This window comes from Oncorhynchus kisutch, linkage group LG4 (assembly GCF_002021735.2).
Source record: "Oncorhynchus kisutch isolate 150728-3 linkage group LG4, Okis_V2, whole genome shotgun sequence".
NCBI lineage: Eukaryota > Metazoa > Chordata > Actinopteri > Salmoniformes > Salmonidae > Oncorhynchus > Oncorhynchus kisutch.
Window position 1 is genome coordinate 58358253 of NC_034177.2, and position 23278 is coordinate 58381530.

The following is a 23278-nucleotide window of genomic DNA, read 5'->3' on the forward strand; positions in this document are numbered from 1 at the left end:
CGATTGCTCAGTTTGGCCGGGCGACCAGCTCTAGGAAGAGTCTTTCTTGGTGGTTCCAAACTTCTTCCATTTAAGTATGATGGAGGACACTGTGTGCTATACATACATATATATATATACATACATACATACATACATACATACATACATACATACATACATACATACATACATACATACATACATACATACATACATACATACATACATACATACATACATACATACTGTACATACATACACTACCGTTCAAAAGTTTGGGGTCACTTTGAAATGTCCTTGTTTTTGAAAGAAAAGCACTTTTTTTTGTCCATTAAAATAACATCAAATTCATCAGAAATACAGTGTAGACATTTTTTATGTTGTAAATGACTATTGTAGCTGGAAGCGGCCAGCATCCCGGAGTCGGGAAATGTATTTAATCGCGAAATATATTCAATCGCGATCTGCTGGCATTTCGGGGGAAAGCAGACAGGTTTTATTTAAAGCAGACAGTTTATTTATGGAGCTTACCGCATGAGTTGTGTTTTGGGAGCCTCTTTTTGTCTGAACTGTGGATGGCTCAGTTTTCTATAGAGTCTGCCTGCGGGCTAAATTGAAGTGTGACGATTTGGTCATGCATCTGATCATAGATTTGGGGTCAGTCCGGGAGACAGGCTTTCTTTGGATGGGATTTTGTTAAAAGGTCAAATGTATTATTTGTATCTTAGGATCAACGTTGTCACAGTTGCCTCTTGTTGAAGAGGCATCAGCTAACTTTAGCATTTGGGGCGGCAGGGTTTCCAAGTGGTTAGAGTATTGGACTAGTAACCAGAAGCTTGCAAGATCAAATCCTGATCTGACAAAGTAAAAGTCTGTTGTTCTGCCCCTGAACAAGGCAGTTAACACACTGTTCCTAGGCCATCATTGAAAATAAGAATTTGTTCTTAACTGACTTGCCTAGTTAAAAAATGCTATAGCTAGCTATCCTCTTCCTCCGTTTCTGAATACATTTTTGGCTTGCAAAATAAGTGAGCTAGATTTTGTTTGTGCACTACCATATGTCGATAGCCAAGTTTGTCACTGGTATGGGATAGTAAATGACCTAAAGCTAGCCAGCCAGACAGTGATAGCCGCAAGCTAAAACCGGAGAGAGAGTGAGAGAATTCACTTTCTGTTTCAAGTGTTGAATTGATCAAGTTCACTCAAATATGTTTTTCTACATTTAATTGATGAAATTACATTTTTATTCTATAAAGATTGTAATTGTGGCTATAAAACCCTCACAGCTGTTTTCCATACTAAAACATGAAGTACAACTTCATGCACGCCAGCTTTCCATGTACAGTAAGCTCACTGTGTGAGCCATCAAAATTGCAATCTTGAATTTGGGCGTTTCCAGTAGACTTCATGGTTTTATATGCGGGGAACAAACATTGTCCAATCGTAAAATAACAAATCATTTCTCGAGTTATAACACATGTATGCTGAACCGAGATAATCTATCTACCTGACAGGTGTGACATAACAAAAAGCTGATTAACAGCATGATCATTACACAAGTGCACCTTGTGCAGGGGACAATAAAAGGCCACTCAAATATGCAGTTTTGTCACACAACACAATGCCACATTGGTCTCAAGTTTTGAGGGAGCATGCAATTGTTATGCTGACTGCATGAATGTCAAACAGAGGTAGACAATGGCAGAAAATCTCATGTTCACCATTAGCTGCCTCCAACATCATTTTAGAGAGCTTGGCAGTATGTCCAACCGGCCTCAAACCACGGACCACGTGTAACCATGCCAGCCCAGGACCACATCCAGTTTCTTCACCTGCGGAATCATCGGAGACCAGCCACCCGGACAGCTGATGAAACTATGGGTTTGCACAGCTGAATAATTTATGCACAAACTATCAGAAACCATCTCAGGGAGGCTCATCGCGTGCTCAATGTCCTCACTAGGGTCTTGACCGTAACCGACTTTAGTGGGAAAATGCTCACCTTTGATGGCCACTGGAGAAGTGTGCTCTTCACAGACGAATCCTGTTTCAACTGTAGATGGCAGACAACATGTATGGTGTTGTGTGGGCCAGCGGTTTGCTGATGTCAATGTTGTGAACAGAGTGCCCCATGTTGGCGAGATCCTGAGGCCCATTTTTGTGCCATTCATCCGCCACCTCACCTGTACACAATTCCTGGAAGCTGAAAATGTCCCAGCTCTTCCATGGCCTGCATACCCACCAGACATGTCACCCATTGAGTATGTTTGGGATGCTCTGGATCGTTGTGTACGACGAAGTGTTTCAGTTTATAGAGAGGAGGAAAGGGCCTAGAAACGAGCCCTGGGGCACACCAGTAGTGAGAGTATGTGGTGCAGACACAGGTCTTCTCCACGTCAAATGGTAGGAGCGGCCTGCTAGGTAGGATACAATCCAAGAGTGTGCAGAGCCTGAGATGCCCAACCCTAAGAGGGTGGAGAGGAGGATCTGATGGTCCCCAGTGTTGAAGGCAGAGGATAGATCTAGGAGGATGAGCACAGAGGAAAGAGAATCAGCTTTGGCAGTACGGAGAGCCTCTGACACAGAGAAGAACAGTCTCAGTTGAGTGACCCGTCTTGAAGTGTTTTGGAAAGGAAATAAAGATGTTTGATGTCAGAGGAGTGGAGTGTTGGTTTCTTGAGGAGGGGAGCACTTGGGCTGTTTTTAAGTCAGAGGGGACACAGCCAGTGGTCAGGGATGAGTTGATGAGGGAAGTGAGGAATGGGAGAAGGTCTCCAGAGATGGTCTGGAGAAAGGAGGAGGGGATGGTGTTGGTTGTCGGGCAGCCGGACCTCATTAGTTCCAGGATTTCATCTGGAGAGAGAGGGGCGCAAGAGGTCAAGGCGTAGGGTAGTTCTGTGCCAGTGGGACCAGTGGACTCAATTGGCTGAGTGAATGAGGAGTGGATGTTGTCAACCTTCTTTTCAAACTGGTTGACAAAGTCATATGGAAGGAGGTAGGGGGTGGAGGATTAAGGAGGGAGAAGAAGGTGGAAAATAGTTTCCTAGGGTTAGAGACAGAAGCTTGAATTTTAGAGTGGTAGAAAGTGGCTTTAGCAGCAGCTACAGAGGACGAGAAGGTAGAGATCAGGGAGTGAAAGGATAATAGGTCCTCCGGAAGTTTAATTTTCCTCCATTATCACTCAGCTGCCCAAGCACCGTTCTGTAGGCTCGCAATGAATCAATCAGCTATGGAGCAGGAGGGGAGGGCCGATCTGGCCTTGGAAGAAAGGGGACAGTGAGAGATAGGATGCAAAGAGGGAGGAGAGTAAAGTCGAAGAGGCAGGATCAGGAGACAGGATGGATAAGGATTTAGCAGAAGGTAGAGATGATAGGATAGAAAAGGGAGAGTAGAGGGAAAGAGAGAGTAGATTGCGACCATCTGGGTAGGGCTGAGTGGAAACAAAGTCGTGATCAGAGACCTGGGGGGGGGGGGCCTCTAGTAAAGATGAGGTAAAGCATATTGCCTGCCTTGTGAGTGTGAGGGGACTGTGAAAGTGGGAGGGGACTGGGAAAGGATGAGGTCAAAAGAAGCAAGGAGGGTAAAGAAAGAGTTGAAAGAAATGAATCGAAGTCAGACATCTGCATATCAACAATTTGGCCTCTGAAGTAGTCCATGTGAAAACAAATCCCCTCCATTGTGTGTTCATTATTTTATAGTAACAATATGTTCCTCCAGACTTGTCTTGAATAGTGATTTCCTACTCATTCTAATGACACTGTATATCCACTAGATGGGGATGTTTTGACTTAAAGTACTTACTTTTCCAAAACCTCATCTGTTTGATTATTAAATGAATGTATTAATAATCACTACCCTTTCCAAGCCACAAAGCCTGGAGGAAAGGACCTGGCTGCAGTGGAGGAAGGACATGGGTCATTTCAAAGGCCATTTATTCTGGAACAGAGTTATAAATCAAATCAAGCTCTATTTATATAGCACATTTCAGACATGAACGCAACCCAATCCACTTCACAGGGGAAAACAATATGAAAATAAAAACTTAAATATTTACACCATAAACAAAATAATAACAATTTTAAACGAATAGACAAAAAATCAACCGAAGGAAAAGCAAAGCTAAAAAGGTGTGTTTTAAGATCCCTTTTAAATATGTCCACAGCTTCGGGCCCCCTCAGGTTCTCTGGCAGGCTATTCCAGAGGCTGGGGGTATGGTAACTAAAAGCTGCCTCTCCATGCCTCTTGGTCCTTTGACCCCCCACAAGGTGGAAAGTTAAAAGGCCCGTGCCAGAGGACCTGAGGGACCTACTGGCCACATAACTCAAAAGCATGTATGACATTAATTGAGGTGCAAAATCATGGATGGAGTTGAAAACCAATAGAAGAATCTTAAAATTAATTATAAAACTCACAGGCAGGCAGTGCAGAGACTTTAAAACCGGTGTAATGTGTGATCTCCGTCTGGTCTTGGTCAGTAACCATGCTGACCAATGGCTTTCTTGGGTAGACCCAGGAGAGGAGAGCATTACAGTAGTCAAGACAGCTTGTAATAAAGCATTGTTGGTCAGGCGCCTGGGGGGGGGGGGGGGGGGGGGGGGGGTAAAAAGCTATTTCGGTCACATTCATAATGTGATTAGAGTTCAGAATAAAAGATTACACCTAGGTTTTTTTACCTAGTGTTTTATCTTTGGTGGCCGTGAATTAACATGTCTGGCCAAATTCTCTCTGTGCTTTGGCTCCAATAATAAGTACCACGGTCTTTTCTTGATTTAGCTGGAGGAAGTTTAACTTGCTTGAAGGAATCAGTCAGTGGGCTTCTATATTGATATACTGTACTGTATATTTATAAAAAAAATCTAAATATCAAGGCTTTTGGATAAGAGAAAATCAACCATATACAATTTTCCTACTTTGAAAAGCAACTTCACAGAAAACACGCGTTTCCTACATGCAAACACAATATGTGGAAGAATCACATATACGTTTGAATATTGTACTTTCAGACTCATGAAATTGTGCCACAGCACACGTTCCTAGCCCATGTGTAGTAAGGGGCTCATATGGGATCAATATCATGCCAAATGTATTCACAAATGTAAATCACTTTCCACGAATGTAAATCGCTATCCACAAATACAATTCACTATCCACAAACAAACACCTTTTGATTTGTATTTGTTTATCGATATATTGCATTAAAAAATATATATAACTGCAGATATGCAGGTCATTCCTAAGGGCCTTAAGTAAAATGACTGCCATAAAGATTTGCACATAGGAGAGATATGCACAAACATGTGCATTGACGAGAAGAAAAATACAAACAGTTCTCATGTGTGGAAAAAAAAGTCTCACCCTATTGAAAAAAAGTTAACACTCGTAGAAAGCAATTTGTACCCATAGAAAGCGATGTCTATAAATCAGAAATTATAGTACGGTAACCATAACATGTCAGCCATATGTGTAACCATAGTTTGTCCAACGTAAATAATCAAAACCCTAGCCCTAGATTACTCTATATTTGCAACACTATTGCGGTGTACACCCGTTCTTTACACAAACAGATTGAATTAGCTAGCCAGTGTGATAGCACCACTAAATGTGAAGGATATGTCATACATTGTTTGTGATTATAATCCATCCGCTGTCTCATGTTGCACAGACGATGATTAAGGAGACATAAGTATTCCTGAGGCCTCTAACTGTTTCCCCAGGAGAGGCATGCAAAAGGTAGAGGGGGAGGTGTAGGATATGGAACCAGACTTTGTAACAGGATTGCTTCTGCCCCAACCTGGGCTTGAACCAGGGACCCTCTGCACACATCGACAACAGTCAAGTGCCCCTGACTGCAGTGTGCAGTTCGGGGCGGGGCTCAGTGTGGATGGGGTCAAACGTTTGACCCCGCCCACCAGTGTTTTTTTTCTTCGTCCATCTGATCTGAGGTTTGACAGTCACACACTGAATACAAACACACACCTTTGTGCAAGGTACATGTTGAGTACAAACGTATTTCATTTTTGAAGATCCTAAGAAATATTATATAAAGTGGAACCAGAACATGTGTTGTAACACTTTTTGCTTCATGCTATATTTGAGAGAAGCTACTGATATTGTTGCAGTGAACAACAGACTTATTATGTATGTCATGTATTGTTAAAATTGTGTTGATAAATGTTATAACTATATTATTTCATTGAGCATATATATACATACAGTTACTACCTATCCTGATTCATAATGCTATTTACTTTCCTCATGAGAATGGAGAGAGACTATACCATATAGACATACTGACAAGCTGAATGTGCATTGTATATTAAGTTATACCATCTCCAATAAAGAGATCAGAGACTCGGGTGACTTCTACGTCATCTTTACTAAACAACATAAACACAATTAACACAGCAGACAAAAACAAGATTTGACCACTCCTCAAAAATGGCTTCACTCCTGCTCATCAAAAGAGGCAGACAGTCATTTTCTTGTTGTCAACTGCCTCCACATAGAACATCTCATTATCTCTCTTTAACTGGAACGAGAACATGAATGATTCCTCGAGGATAATATTTTCAACTTCATCCAGGCCATCATACAACCGTAGTCCTTTAAGGGTTGTAATGCGGTCTTCCCCGTCCATCCCAATTACACTAGGGGAGGGAAACGGTGCCTTTAAAATGTTTGGCATTTTTGTTTGCACATTTCTGTTTTGCCCTAGCACGACACACCCAATTCAAATCAACAACTCCTCATCAGGCTTTGATGATTTGAATCAGGTGTGTAGTGCTAGGGCAAAAACAAAAATGTGCAGCCCTTTGGGTCCCCAGGACCAGGTTTGAGAACCACTGCTCTAGGGTGTCCCTTAGAAGAACATCTGCTTCCTTGAAGAAAAAGGAAGAATGAATATTAAGAGAAATAACACCACTTTCACAATACCACCATGCAAACAAAAGCCACTATTACTAAAGGGGTTTTCAGTGATATCTATAACTACTCAACAAGTCATCACGACTAGTATATCTTGCCATGCATCAAGCCTTCAGCATTACACACAGTAGACTACATACCCAGCTCACCGCTTCCAGTTCGCCGTGCATTTTGTTTTCAGTATCGTTTAGAAAGAAAACAGATTGCGGACATTAAGTAGTGTAATGGAACCTCTAGGGATGTGTGTACAAGAATGATGTGACTAGGGATGTGTGTACAGTACCTGATCCTGCAGAGCTGGATGCTGATGTGACATGCTGTGACTTATTGGGGTGGGTCGTCTTCTACATCATCCTGAAATAGATTGGAGAGGGAGGGTTTTTTACGTCTTTAAACATTGGTTTAAGACTATACCACTCATCATATGAGAGGGGGGATTTACGTCTTTAAACATTGGTTTAAAACTATACCACTCATCATATGACCCTGTTTGGCCCTGTCCGGGGGTGTCCTCGGATGGGGCCACAGTGTCTCCTGACCCCTCCTGTCTCAGCCTCCAGTATTTATGCTGCAGTAGTTTATGTGTCGGGGGGCTGGGGTCAGTTTGTTATATCTGGAGTACTTCTCCTGTCCTATTCGGTGTCCTGTGTGAATCTAAGTGTGCGTTCTCTAATTCTCTCCTTCTCTCTTTCTTTCTCTCTCTCGGAGGACCTGAGCCCTAGGACCATGCCCCAGGACTACCTGACATGATGACTCCTTGCTGTCCCCAGTCCACCTGGCCATGCTGCTGTTCCAGTTTCAACTGACCTGAGCCCTAGGACCATGCCCCAGGACTACCTGACATGATGACTCCTTGCTGTCCCCAGTCCACCTGGCCATGCTGCTGCTCCAGTTTCAACTTCCACCTGACTGTGCTGCTGCTCCAGTTTCAACTGTTCTGCCTTATTATTATTCGACCATGCTGGTCATTTATGAACATTTGAACATCTTGGCCATGTTCTGTTATAATCTCCACCCGGCACAGCCAGAAGAGGACTGGCCACCCCACATAGCCTGGTTCCTCTCTAGGTTTCTTCCTAGGTATTGGCCTTTCTAGGGAGTTTTTCCTAGCCACCGTGCTTCTACACCTGCATTGCTTGCTGTTTGGGGTTTTAGGCTGGGTTTCTGTACAGCACTTTGAGATATCAGCTGATGTACGAAGGGCTATATAAATAAATTTGATTTGATTTGATTTGATGACACCTACCTGTAGTGTGTTTAGTTTTTTCTCCACCTTTTTCAATCTTTCAACCTCTCCTTCAGACCTTAGTGAATGACATATGTAACAGTATAACTTTAGACCGTCCCCTCGCCCATACCGGGCGCGAAACAGGGACCCTCTGCACACATCAACAACAGTCACCCACGAAGCATCGTTACCCATCGCTCCACAAAAGCCGCGGCCCTTGCAGAGCAAGGGGAACTACTACTTCAAGGTCTCAGAGCAAGTGACGTCACCGATTGAAACACTATTTAACACGAACCACCGCTAACTAAGCTAGCGTTTCACATCCGTTACACATACATTACATACATTCAATATGAAAATATATTCAGGTCAGTCTGGCTACAGTGAAACAAGTAATTTTAAGGATGCAAATTAAAAGTTTTTAAAATGTTCAAGGCTTACGGCATGGGAAAGTTCTGCAGGAGAACCTAGGCACCACCATCGCCTAATTTGCGGCGTGTTTTCCTTTGAAAAAGAAAATCACACAATCCGATGGGTATCCCAAAAATAACTTCAATCCACTAGGGATGAGAATTAAGGGATTAAGGGTGCTCTTGAGGGGCCACTGGATGCTGATGGTATGTCAGGTGCTTCAGAAACTGCTGTTGAATATTGTTGCTGTGTAATAGCGACAATGAAAGTGTGTCGCATTTCTACAACTGAAGTCACACTTTCTGATTGTGAACTCTGAACGAGAGGAATAATACTATAGTAACAAGTTATACAATTAAATTAAATACGCTGCTGTAACTGAAAAAATCCAAAACCGTGAACATCAAATATATTCAATAAACAAAGAAATAAATAGTACCTCTGTGCCTCACTGAAGCATGACCTTTGATGTGGTTGTTGACCTTTGATGTAATTGTTGTGATTGTTGACCATATATTGTTCAGCCTTACATGTGCAGAAGGGGCAGTTGTCACGCCCTGGCCATAGAGAGGCTTTTATTCTCTATCTTGGTTAGGCCAGGGTGTGACTAGGGTGGGCATTCTAGTTGCTTTATTTCTATGTTGGTGTGGTTGGTGTGGTTCCCAATCAGAGCTGTCTATCGTTTTCTCTGATTGGGGATCATGTATAAGTTGTCCTTTTTTGTTTGGGTTTTGTGGGTAGTTATTTTCTGTTTAGTGTCTGCACCTGACAGGACTGTTTCGGTTTTCACTCGTTGTTATTTTGTTCGAGTAATACATGTATCATGAACACTTACCACGCTGCGCTTAAGGTCCATGCCTTCTGACGAGAGACGTGACAGGAGTGATGAAGATGACTGCTGCTGCATTTTTCAAAATTCTGGGTCTCTCGCCCTCCAATAACACACTAACATGTCTCTAAAGAAAATAAGCATAGACATAAAAGGCATGATAATTAGAAAGGCATAAAATAATACAATAGGCATTTAATTTCATTATTGTATATCCTATCAAATTTATGCGACCAACTTTTTTCTACAACTACAGATTGCTTTCTACGAGTGATAACTTTTTGTCTTTATGGCAGTCATTTTACTCAAGACCCTTGGAAATGACCTGCATATCTGCAGTTATAAAAAAAAATATAATGCAATATGTCGATTTACAAATACAAATCAAAAGGTGTTTGTGGAAAGTGATTTACATTTGTGGGTTGGTGATTTACATTTGTGAATACATTTGGCATGATATTGATCCCACACCTCTCACTTTGCCTCTTTCTCTCTTCTGAAACTATATCGCCAAAGAATGCATCTAAGCGAGCAAAACAGTGCAACCTCTGTATGTAGCCCATGTATCTGAATCTGTCTGGACAGAAATAGTATGACATGCCATACTCTTCTGGTCCAAACAGCATCAGAGACATGGTCTACACATACTGAGACAGAGACAGAGGGGCAAAGAGGTACGGTAGGGTGGGCCAGGACCCCTAAGGCTCGCCCATAACGCCAGCCCTGAAAAAAAGCTGTCACACCGTTGGAAATCTGAGGCTGTATGGTCCATTTTGGGCCTTATTGTTAACAGTAAACCTTCCATATGATTTCACCAAAACATGTTTTCATTGCTTTTTATACTTAAATTGTAAAAAAAGATATATATATATTGTTATTTACATACTGTATATACATTCAAATGGCAACACACTAAATGACTAAGACAATGACCCCTTTTGAGGCAATGAGAGAAGTGACATATTTTTTATACATCATTCTGATAAAGCTTCAAATCTGTTCAGGCCATGTGCTCCAGCCATGTCTTTTGTACTTCCTCATTGCACTTGTACTTCCAAATGTCAATGGCAAGAAAATGACACAGTATTGTGTCACAACGAAGTGGACATTGCTTTTAGGGACAAAATGTACTCTATAAAAAAATGATTTGATTTCACGAATAGACTTGGGAACTATTGTGTATGAAATAAACTTCTGTGTTAGAACTAAAAGAGGGAAGGGAATTTTATACTTTTTTTTACTAACATTTTTACTAATTTTTTTTACTAATTTACTTGAAGTTCAAAGTTCCCCAACCTTACCTAGGACAGTTACACCATTGGGCAAATGTCACGTTTGGTTCAAAGTTGTAAGAGAACAAATAATACACTGCATGAATTTACTCATGATCCAAGTTTTTTTCTAAACAAAGCTTTTAGCATTATATCACCATTTTTGAAAAATGTAAGTAAAGTTATATTTGTGTTTGCCATTATGGACAAAAAAAAGGGGGGTCCAATATAAGTTCTTAGAAGTACCCATTTAAAAATGTGCTGTGTGCTATAATAGTGTTTAATATGAATGAGTACCTCATCTCTGTACACAACATATACAATTATCTGTAAGGTCCAATGGCGACCCATCATTCAGGGCAGGTGGGGTAGAGCCCCACCAGTTTTGAGCCCCACCTGTTTAGCCAACAATTTTTTTATTATTATAATTTTTTGGCCTGTTTTGCATGTTCTTTTTTCCTTTAATACGCATCACATATCAGTTTGCAAATAATGTATAAAAAATTCATCTTTGAGTTAATAAAGCCGGATACAAACATGGTCTCTTTTTTGATTTCTTGAGTAAGGCAGCTCCAAAATTTATTTTTATTTTATTTCATTTTTTATTTCACCACTTTATTTAACCAGGTAGGCAAGTTGAGAACAAGTTCTCATTTACAATTGCGACCTGGCCAAGATAAAGCAAAGCAGTTCGACACATACAACGACACAGAGTTACACATGGAGTAAAACAAACATACAGTCAATATTACAATATAAACAAGTCTATATACGATGTGAGCAAATGAGGTGAGATAAGGGAGGTAAAGGCAAAAAAAGGCCATGGTGGCAAAGTAAATACAATATAGCAAGTAAAACACTGGAATGGTAGATTTGCAGTGGGAGAATGTGCAAAGTATAAATAAAAATAATGGGGTGCAAAGGAGCAAAATAAATAAATAAATTAAATAAATACAGTAGGGAAAGAGGTAGTTGTTTGGGCTAAATTATAGGTGGGCTATGTACAGGTTCAGTAATCTGTGAGCTGCTCTGACAGTTGGTGCTTAAAGCTAGTGAGTGAAAGCTAGTGAGGGTGTTTCCAGTTTCAGAGATTTTTGTAGTTCGTTCCAGTCATTGGCAGCAGAGAACTGGAAGGAGAGGCGGCCAAAGAAATAATTGGTTTTGGGGGTGACCAGAGAGATATACCTGCTGGAGCGCGTACTACAGGTGGGTGATGCTATGGTGACCAGCGAGCTGAGATAAGGGGGGACTTTACCTAGCAGGGTCTTGTAGATGACATGGAGCCAGTGGGTTTGGCGACGAGTATGAAGCGAGTGCCAGCCAACGAGAGCGTACAGGTCGCAATGGTGGGTAGTATATGGGGCTTACACATCACATTATATCCACCATAGCTTTGATTGGACTGATCATGTCAACATCATAATTTCAAGATCTTAGCTAGAAAGCTAGACAAGCCGTCATCCTCATGAATCACGTCAACCATTTTACCTAATTTCTGCTAGCATGCTACATGTGCAACCAGAGAGAAAAAAACTCTATACCACTTGTACTCCACACACAGAGACACGTACAAAGCTCTCCCTCGCCCTCCATTTTGCAAATCTGACCATAACTATATCCTCCTGATTGCTGCTTAGAAGCAAAAACTAAAGCAGGAAGTACCAGTGACTCGCTCAATATGGAAGTGGTCAGATGACACAGATGCTTAGCTACAGGACTGTTTTGTTAGAACAGACTGGAATACGTTCCGGGACTCATCCAATGGCATTGAGAAGTATACCACATCAGACACCAGCTACAGCAATAAGTGCATCGATGACGTTGTCCCCACAGTTTTTAAAAATCTTGTATTTTTTTATTTAACCTTTATTTAACCAGGTAGGCAAGTTGAGACAAAGTTCTCATTTACAACTGCGACCTGGCCAAGATCAAGCACAGCAGTTCGGCACATACAACAACACAGAGTTACACATGGAATAAACAAAAATACAGTAAATAATACAGTAGAAAAAAGTATATGTACAGTGAGTGCAATCGAGGTAAGATAAGGGAGGTAATGCAATAAATAGGCCATGGTGGCAAAATAATTACAATATAGCAATTAAACGCTGGAATGGTAGATGTGCAGAAGATGAATGTGCAAGTAGAGATACTGGGGTGCAAAGGAGCAAGATAAATAAATAAATACAGTATGGGGATGAAGTAGTTGAATGGTTTGTTTACAGATGGGCTATGTACAGGTGCAGTGATCTGTGAGCTGCTCTGACAGCTGGTGCTTAAAGCTAGTGAAGGAGATATGAGTCTCCAGCTTCAGTGATTTTTGCAGTTCCCAGTCATTGGCAGCAGAGAACTGGAAGGAAAGGTGGCCAAACGAGGAATTGGATTTGGGGGTGACCAGTTAGATATACCTGCTGGAGCGTGTGCTACGGGTGGGTGCTGCTATGGTGACCAGTGAGCTGAGCTGCGATAAGGTGGGGCTTTACCTAGCAGAGACTTGTAGATGACCTGGAGCCAGTGGGTCTGGCGAGGGCCAGCTAACGAGAGCATACAGGTCACAGTGGTGGGTGGTATATGGGCCTTTGGTGACAAAACGGATGGCACTGTGATAGACTGCATCCAATTTGTTGAGTAGGGTGTTGGAGGCTATTTTACAGTGGATGGATTACAGGCTTCTGGTTGAGCTAAAAAGGGTTTCAAATAGCGGGACCCTAACCAAGTCGCTTATAAAACATCCCGCTATGCCCTCAGACGGACCATCAAACAGGCAAAATGTAAATACAGGACTAAGATTGAATCCTACTACACCGGCTCTGACGCTTGTCGGATGTAGCAGGGCTTGCAAACTATTATGGACTACAAAGGGAAGCCCAGTCTCGAGCTGCCCAGTGACAATAGCCTACCAGACGAGCTAAATTCTTTCCATGTTTGCTTCAAAGGAAGCATGCATGAGAGCACCAGCTGTTCCGGACGACGACTGTGTGATCACGCTCGCCATAGCCGATGTGAGTAAGACCTTTAAACAGGTCAACATTCATAAAGCCGCAGGGCCAGATGGATTACCAGGACGTGTACTCCGAGCATGTAATGACCAACTGGAAAGTGTCTTTACTGACATGTTCAACCTGTCCCTGGCCGAGTCTGTAATACCTTCATGTTTCAAGCAAACCACCATAGTCCCTGTGCCCAAGAAAACCAAGTTAACCTGCCTAACTGACTACCGACCCGTAGCACTCATGTCAGTAGCCACTCCAATATGCATACCGCCGCAACAGATCCACAGATGACGCAATCTCTATTGCACTCAACACTGCCCTTTCCCACCTGGACAAAAGGAACACCTACGTGAGAATGCTGTTCACTGATTACAGCTCGGCGTTCAACACCATAGTGCCCTCAAAGCTCATCACTAAGCTAAGGACCCTGGGACTAAACACCTCCCTCTGCAACTGGATCCTGGACTTCCTGACGGGCCACCCCCAGGTGGTAAGGGTAGGCAACAACACATCTTCCACGCTGATCCTCAACACAGGGGCCCCTCAGGGGTGTGTGCTTAGTCCCCTCCTGTACTCCCTGTTCACCCATGACTGAGTGGCCAAGCACAATCTAGAGGAAAAAGAAAAGCACACCTATTTAGGCAAGGTGCTGGCTAGCGGAGTGGAAAACTTGAAAATAAAGGAGAGCCGCACACTCTAAGAGCTCAGATGCAAAAATGGAATGTCCAACGGTTCGACAGGAAAGCTGTCTTCATCGGGGTATAAGTGGCCAAGCACAACTCCATCATTAAGTTTGCTGACTACACAATGGTGGTAGGCCTGATCACCGACAATGATGAGACAGCCTATATGGAGGAATTCAGAGACCTGTCAGTGTGGTGCCAAGACAACAACCTCTCCCTCAACTTGATCAAGACAAAGGAGATGATTGTGGACTACAGGAAAAGGAGGGACGGGCATGCTCCCATTCTCATCGACGGGGCTGTAGGTTGAGAGCTTCAAGTTTCTTGTGTCCACCTCACCAACAAACTATCATGGTCCAAACACACCAAGACTGTCGTGGAGAGGGCTTGACAATGCCTATTCCCCCTCAGGAGACTGAAAATATGTGTCATGAGTCTTCAGATCATCAAAAAGTTCCACAAGTGCACCATCAAGAGCATTAGCGACTGGTATGCAACTGACAAATTAAATTAGATTTAATTAGATTTTGACAATCTACTGGCAAATCGTTGTCAATCCTTGTCATATGAAGAGAAATTATAGATAAAACGAATCGGTGCTCATTGGCCTTTGGACATAAACCTTACACCCCAAGTTGGAAACCGCAAATTCAACAATGAGTGGTTTGGAAGGAATCAGTAGCTAACTGGAAGTGTTGCAAAGCAATCACCTTGCCAGCTATTCAGTGGAGTGGGTGTGTGGTCCAAGTCTGGGTTTAAGGGTCTCTTTTCAAAGCTTAAAAGGATAAACACTCAACAACACGGGCCAGAAAAGTTTGAAAACACTGGCCATGCTGTCAATCCAGCATGACTTCTGCCATGTTCAAAACAACTGGAAAATCGGAACTGGGAAATCTCAGACTTCAGTGAGTTCAGGACATCTGTGAATTTGGACAAAAATGAGCTCTGACTGGAAAAATGTGTTTTGAACGGTCATCCAACTAGGAATTGCCAATCGGGAATTCGGGAACTCTTTCTCGAGCTCCAACCTGATGATCACTGATGTCATGATTTGACTTTGTTTTTTTTGCGCATTCCCAGTTGTCTTGAAAGCACCATAAATACAGAGAATGTCAGACTTTGATGACAACATTTGCCCACAAGGACCGTCTTACCACCTTCCTGTTCAACTGAGCACAGAACAACAAGGTAAGTCGAAAAATGTCTTGCTAGGAAAGCTGCATAAATTATGTAATATCTCAGGGAGATATGTATACTGTAGCTAGGAAAGTAATACTAAGTGTATGTTGTGTAGTAAGCTGTTAGTATCCCATGTACCCTTTCCCCCTTTTAACTTAGCCTACAGTACTGTTCTGACTTGATGGTACACATGTAGCCTATAGCCTGTTTTAGAGAAATATTGTAAGAGCTTTCATTATCTGCTTATATGACCCCTTTATTTATCCTATGATTCTGACTTGGTGTATAGGGAGAACACTGTAAAAATGGCCCATGTTCTGAATTCTGTCTCTGTTCAATTCAACAGCATTGAACAAATAGTTATATTGAGTATGTCTGTCCTAGCTCACTCATTAATGGGCTCCTGAGTGGCGGAGTGGTATAAGGCACTGCATCTCTGTGCTAGAGACCCTGGTTCGATCCCGGGTTGTATTGCAACCAGCTGTGATTGGGAGTCCCATAGGGCGCCACACAATTGGCTTAGTGTCATTTGGCTAGGGTAAGCCATCACTGTAAATATGAATTTGTTTTTTTAAATGTCTTAATCGGAATTACGGATTGCCTCTGTCGTGACGTGACTATCATAATGTTATGACTGTTATTTATCGAATAATTACCTACTATGTTAAATTGGTCCTAGATTAAATTAATCATGTAGCAATTAACTCATTAGGAATTTGGGGCACCACGGGAAAATGTGTTTAACGAGTTACTGTCTCCCGACTTAAACCCTAAAGATATATAATTATCTCTTACATCAATAACAGTCAATAATTAATTATTACCTCATCAGTCTCATTCAGAACTTCGCAAACTTCATAAATCTGCACAAACCTGGGTCTCACTGATCATTCTGTACCACACAAATTTGATTATTTATTTACTAACAAGCTAAATGATAACATGAGATACACACACACACACACACACACACACGGTATAGGTTATTGATTAGAAACTTAATATGAAGGTAACAAGTCCCTAGCAGACTAACACAATATGAAAACTTGTTACACAAGATGGAGAGTTAAGGAGAGAGGGCGAGAAAGAGAGAAAGAGAAGCAACACTTGGATACATTTGGAAACTATGCTAACAGTAGCCCTATTACCTTGCCCAAACTACCGATTTTTAAAAAATGTATTCACCTTTATTTAATAACCAGGTAGGCCAGTTGAGAACAAGTTCTCATTTACAACTGCGCCCTGGCCAAGATAAAGCAAAGCAGTGCAACACAAACAACAACACAGAGTTACACATGGAATAAACAAACGTACAGTCAATAACACAATATAAAAAGTCTATATACAGTGTGTGCAAATATCGTAAGGAAGGTAAGGCAATAAATAGGCCATAGTAGCGAAGTAAATACAATTTAGCAAATGAACACTGTAGTGATAGATGTGCAGATGATGATGTGCAAGTAGAAATACTGGTGTGCAAAAGAGCAAAAAAAAGTAAATAAAAACAATATGGGGATGAGGTAGGTAGTTGGATGGGCTATTTACAGATGGGCTGTGTACAACTGCAGCGATCGTTAAGCTGCTCAGATAGCTGATGCTTAGTTAGTGAGGGAGATATAAGTCTCCAACTTCAGCGATTTTTGCAATTCGTTCCAGTCATTGGCAGCAGAGAACTGGAAGGAAAGGCGGCAAAAGCAGGTGTTGGCTTTGGGGATGACCAGTGAGATATACCTGCTGGAGCGCCTGCTACAGGTGGGTGTTGTTATGGTGACCAGTAAGCTAAGATAAGGCGGAGCTTTACCTAGCAAAGAATTATAGATGACCTGGAGCCAGTGGGTCTGCCGATGAATATGTAACGAGGGCCAGCCGACGAGAGCATACAGGTCACAGTGGTGGGTGGAATAAGGGGCTTTAGTGACAAAACGGATGGCACTGTGATAGACTGCATGCAGTTTGCTGAGTAGAGTGTTGGAGACTATTTTGTTAATGACATCACTGAAGTCGAGGATCGATAGGATAGTCAGTTTTACGAGGGTATGTTGGCAGCGTGAGTGAAGGAGGCTTTGTTGCAAAATAGGAAGCAGATTCTAGATTTAATTTTGGATTGGAGATGTTTAATATGAGTCTGGAAGGAGAGTTTACAGTCTAACCAGACACCTAGGTATTTGTAGTTGTCCACATTTTCTAAGTCAGAACCGTTCAGAGTATTGATGCTAGTCGGGCGGGCGGGTGCGGGCAGCGATCGGTTGAAAAGCATGCATTTAGTTTTACTAGCCTTTAAGAGCCCTTGGAGGCCATGTAAGGAGTGTTGTATGGCATTGAAGCTCGTTTGCAGGTTAGTTAACACAGTGTCCAAAGAAGGGCCAGATGTATACAGAATGGTGTCGTTTGTGTAGAGGTGGATCAGAGAATCACCAGCAGCAAGAGCAACATCATTGATATATACAGAGAAAATAGTTGGCCCGAGAACACTGTGGTACCCCCATAGAGACTGCCAGAGGTCCGGACAACAGGCCCTCAGATTTGACACATTGAACTCTATCTGAGAAGTAGTTGGTGATCCAGGCGAGGCAGTCCTTTGAGAAACCAAGGCTATTGAGTCTGCCGATAAGAATACGGTGATTGACAGAGTCGAAAGCCTTGGCCAGGTTGATGAAGACGGCTGCACAGTACTGTCTTTTATCGATGGCGGTTATGATATCGTTTAGTACCTTGAGCGTGGCTGAGGTGCACCCGTGACCAGCTCGGAAACCGGATTGCACAGCGGAGAAGGTAGGTTAGGATTCAAAATGGTCAGTGATGTAACAGTTTGGGTCTAGAGTGTCACCCCCTTTGAAGAGGGGGATGACCGCGGCAGCTTTCCAATCTTTAGGAATTTCAGACGATATGAAAGAGAGTTTGAACAGACTGGTAATAGTGGTTGCAACAATGGCGGCAGATAATTTTAGAAAGAGAGGTTCCAGATTTACGTGTTGAAGGTCTTCATTGGGTATCTCTGTTGGGTATCTCTGTTGGGCCCAGGCCTTAATGGGCAGGGTTCCGCTTGTTGAGAAGGGGAGCCTGTTCTTCGGATGGCCTTCTCCTTCGTTCTCAGGTGTATGTCTCTGATTGGCCATAAGAGGTCACAATGTCCTTCATCTTGGTTGTCTGTTTTACTTGCACTCGTTCTGGAAGAGTGGTCTTCTGAGAACGGGCTATTCAGCCGTGTCGATGATCCCAGAGTGGTCATGAAAGCAGTGCAGGTAAACGATGATTTGAAGAGAATAACTGGATGGTCCTACTTAAATCCACCTTCTTAGATACAGTACAGCTACTCAACCGTAGCATTGATTGTTAAGAGGTTCCTTTGTCTTCTTCAACCTTGTGTTGCATCTTTCGGGGTCGTGACTAATGCGGATCAAGCTGCAGCTTATGGTCCGTGTAGTCTGATATGTTAATTCTTAGCTCAATCCTTTTACACCCTCGGGTAGGAAGGGGGCATTTACGTCATGCTGACATGCTCTCTAGGCTCCCTGGGGCGTGGCTAGTTATGAGGCAAGGTATCATCATTTACTATGATCTCGTTAGAGAACTAAAATCACAATCTTATCATCGCAAAAACACTCTTTATTCTTGATATTTTCTACACAACGTAAAGGGTGTAAACCTAACATACCGTGTAAAATCTCTTCAAGTTGCAATGTTTCCGTTATAACATCTTCATAACAATTTTAATGACATCACAAAATAGACATTTTCCATATTCCATCTCTCATCATTCCTAACATTTGGATGTTGAAATACATTGTCCCAGTGTCCATTGTTTGATGTTGATGTTTTGGGCGGCAAGAGTCTCTCGGTAACAAAGGGATTTTACCTTCCCAATACTGCAGGGCAAGAGAGAGAAAGTTCTCTCTAAATTTACGACCGGCTGTTAAGTCATAAAACCGGCCCAACTATCTGTCAGCCATTGTCAGTTGATCTCGCACTTTGATCCTCACCAAGGAGAGAAAGTCATGACACCTCGTATCCGCTTGTTGTCCCCTTATGCCGTAGTTTGTACATCTCAATTGTCAGTAGAAACCACATTTGTTTAAGCAAGTCAGCGATATCAGCTATGTATTTTTAAAAGGCAGTAAATGAGGCTGAATGAACTGTTTTGCTGCCAGACAAGGCTGCGCTGACAGCCAGGTGTAGCAGTAGTAAGGATTCACTCCATGGTGCTGAAAAGAAAGCTCTGTTGTTGGGACAGCTTTATGTAGGCCCTAACAGTTTATTGGCATCGTTTGTCACTGTTATAGTGCAATTAATGTATTGTTTAGTGTTGTGTTGTGGCTTTGCTGGCATGCATCTAAAAACATTTTTTTTAGTTTGCCCCACCAAGATTTACATGCTAAAATCGCCACTGGTAAGGTCCCTCAGTCGAGCAGTGAATTTCAAACACAGATTCAACGACAAAGACCAGGGAGGTTTTCCAATGCCACAAAGAAGAGCATCAATTAGTAGATGGGTAAAATGTTTTAAAGCAGACATTGAATATCCCTTAGATCATGGGGAAGTTATTAATAAATATTTGGATGGTGTATCAATACACCCAGTCACTACAAAGATACAGGCATCCTTCCTGACTTAATTGCCAGAGAGGAAGGAAACCGCTCAGGGATTTCACCAAGAGGCCAACGGTGACTATAAAAACAGTTACAGAGTTTAATCGCTGTGATAGAAGTAAATTGAGGATGGATCAACAACATTGTAGTTTCTCAGAGATTTCCGAGTTCCCAGTTATTTTGAACACAGCATTAGCAGGGGAACTCACCTATGACAGCTCTCTTGCACTGAACCGTTGTCTGTTTGACAATAACATTGACATAGTGACACCTTTTCCAGCAGCAGTGGAAAAAATCTATGGTGAAACATATTATTCAAGAAATGTATACAGCTCTTCTGTAAAAAAGTATGCCCATTTTCTTCTAGCGGTAGATGAATATCCTACGAATAAAACACAATAAAATATTCCTACTTCTTAAAACACTCTCTGCGTTCTCTCTATTTCCATTCTCTTCTTAGCCCTCTCTCCAATCTCTCCCCTGTCCTTCTCTCTAGTACCTTTCTTCAGTCCCACCTAGTACATTCCTACCAAACATCCCTGTAGAGTAGAGGTGACTAACCATCTTCAAGCACCTGTAATTGAATTAGGGATAACTGTTATGCCCTTGGTTTGGGTCTACCCCAACCCCACTAAGGCATATCACGCACACACACAAGGCAGACATGCACACACCACGTGCACACGCCCACAGACTAGTGTCGTGTCTTTGGCTATGCCGGATTAAGTGATATGACATGCTATTCTATAAAATAATTTCTCTGTAATTAATATTACCTGATTGAGCTAATCATGTAAATGTAATTACCTAGAGAGTCGGGGCACCACAAAATAATATTTATAGAGCTGTTATCTTCCGAATAAACTCTTAAAGACCTAGTAATATTTTACATCAATAGCAGTCAATATTAATCGTCACCTTAATTCAGTCTCATCTGAAAGTTGTAAATTCCTGGTTATCTTCACGAACCATGGCTAACAAGTTGAATCAGCAATGCAAAATTGGGTTGAATTATTTATTTACTAAATACCTAACTAATCACACAGAATTACACATACACATAATTATCATAACTTGATTACAAATTACTTCATAAAGGAAAACGTCCCTAGCGGGCGGAACAGATATGACAGCTTGTTACACAAAAGAAAAGGGGCTGGGTATGAGTGAAAGAGCAGGAAGACTGAGTGACAAAGGAAGAAGCTGTGCTATCGTAAATACATTATCTTATATATTCTAAATTACCGGTCATTTGGAAAAGGAAAATGCAATAAATATTTACTCTGAGCTGCGCTTCGGTAGGTTGGTGGTAGATGGAAGGCCGTGTTGCCAAACCGAGTACTTTGTCCTTTGAAGAATGTCTCTGGTGGTCAATTGGATACGTTGTAGTAACATCATTGTGTGATAGACGGGATACTCTGTCTGTTCCTTCCTAACCCTCGTTTGCAGCTGCTGTTGCTAACTCAACGGCTAGAAGGTATCACTTCTGTATTGAATAAGAGTTCAAAGTTCATACCATTCACAACCAAAGCTCACGCTGATGTTGGCTTCGTTCTGTAGTTATTATCTGAACCATTCTGACATCGGACCGTCGTCCTCACATCCTCAGAACAGGAGGTTACATTTTCGTCAAGGCTTTATATAGTGGAGTTTTGTGCAGTGCAGTAACCCGAGGTACAGACAGATCCGGGACTCAGGCTAACAGAGCTGTGGAACCACCTCTAAAGAATATACATTTTTAATGAGGCTTGCGAAGCAACAGTCCCCACTTTAAATCTTAGACCTTCTTCTTTCTTTTTCTTTGGAAAGCTACTCCTACACTGTTTAAGCTAGAAACGTCACTCAATATTTTTAAAACAGTGCAGGTCGGTCTGGAATAGTGTGCTTTTATATAGCTGTTCGATTTATTTTAAACTATTTATGCTTTTTGTCCGTTTTGTCCTCCATCCACTTTCATGGGCTTTCCTCAACATTCTAAAAGGCCCCATTTTGTGAAATCACTTTCAACATTCCATTAACTTTAAATGCAACAATGCAACTTTTGACACAAATCAGCTACTTTGACAAATTTGCCAACAACTCAGAGCATATGAACTCTTCCTCTATTACTTTGCTTTTAAAATCTGAACTCAGAACAACATTTTTATTCCAATTTAAAGTTACGGCTGTTTTAGTAACTGCGTCAAACAACATTTTCTGTAAATATTTTGGTGTTTTTTTATAAACAAATTACGTTTTGACCACTTTCCCAACAAGTTATGCAAAAAGTTAGAGGGTATGACATCTTTGTCTACTTCTATGCTATTTAATAAAACGATACAGCTGTTTTAGTAATGCATTAACCCCCCCCCCCCCCCCCCCCCAATGTTTGAACACTCCCCTAACAAGTCAGACAAATTTTGAGTATATGAAATCTTCCTCGATTTCTCTGCTTTTCACATCTGAAAGCAGATTAGGAGTAGCTTCTACCAATCAATAGGTAGAGCTATTTTAGTAACCCATCAACTGCTTTCATTATACAGTTTAAGTGTGGTCAAACGAAACGAAGTGCAGCTAGTTTGCAGTCGTTCCAGCTTCAGTTTGAAGTGATTGGGTTACTTACTGTAGCTGTGTTGTTGGCTAGCTCCTCTGAACGACAGTGTCCTGATGAGTGAGCACATTTCCTATGTCAGGCAAATCACTCCTCATTAGCTCATTGTTATGGATGTCTCCAAAATAAATATCACTAGAATACATATTGTGCAAATGCAGCTACTTCGCTGTTATTCTGGCTGCACTTTTTGATGTAACTGTAAGTTAGCCGTAGTTGACTAGCTAGCAAGCAAGGGATAAGATCGTTGCCAGCCAGTATGGTAGTTAGAACGAGCGACCAGAGATACTGAGCGACTGGGTCGCGTCTCAAGCATCCGAACCGATAGAATGAACGACCAGTCGGGCATTTGTAGCAAAGCCTAGATTTGTGTCCGGACTAGATCTTGTGAAAGTCATCAAAATAACGTGTTTAATGTTAATGTCAATCATTATTTGAATATATCGCTAACCCGCTGTATAAAAGTGATAATGCCCGAGAAGCCGGTGTTTGGAGGATATATTGGCCCGAGACGAATAACACCCATGCCAATATATCCTCGAAAACACCGGCTTCTCGGACGTTAGCACTTAAATACAGTGCCTTCAGAAAGTATTCATACT